Source organism: Pteropus vampyrus, unplaced genomic scaffold, assembly GCF_000151845.1.
Source record: "Pteropus vampyrus isolate Shadow unplaced genomic scaffold, Pvam_2.0 Scaffold1093, whole genome shotgun sequence".
Classification (NCBI taxonomy): domain Eukaryota; kingdom Metazoa; phylum Chordata; class Mammalia; order Chiroptera; family Pteropodidae; genus Pteropus; species Pteropus vampyrus.
The window spans coordinates 156,981-157,648 of NW_011889874.1; positions in this window are offsets into that span (position 1 = coordinate 156,981).

A 668-nucleotide genomic window follows, 5' to 3' on the forward strand; every position below is an offset into this window, starting at 1 on the left:
TTCAAAGGTAAGGGAAGTAAAAACAAAAATAAATGAATGGGACTACATCAAACTAAAAGGTTTACGCTCAGCAAAAGAAATCGTCAACAAGGTAAAGAGAGAACTATCCAGATGGGAAAATATATTTGCAAACAACACCTCTGATAAGGGCCTAATATCCAAAATATACAAAGAACTTATATGACTCAATAACAACCAAAAAACAAATCAAAACTATGGGCAGAGGACCTGAACAGACTCTTCTCCCTAGAGGATAGAAATGGCTAACAAATATATGAAAAGATGCTCGACATGTTAGCTATTAGGGAAATACAAATTAAAACTGCATGATACCATCTCACACTTGTTAGAATAGCTATAATCAACAGAACAAGTAATAACAAATGTTAAAGAGGATGCAGAGATAAAGGAACCCTCATACACTGCTGGTGGGACTGGAAATTGGTACAGCCACAATAGAAAACAGTTCGGAGGTTCCTCAAAAACTAAGAATTGATCTACCATACGATCCAGCAATCCCTCTACTGAGCATTTACACCAAACTTGAAAACCCATATCCGAAAAGATATTTGCACAACTATGTTCATAGCAGCACAGTTCACAGTGGCCAGGACATAGATGCAACCAAAATGTCCTATGATAATTTCCTAAAGAAGCTAGGTACATAT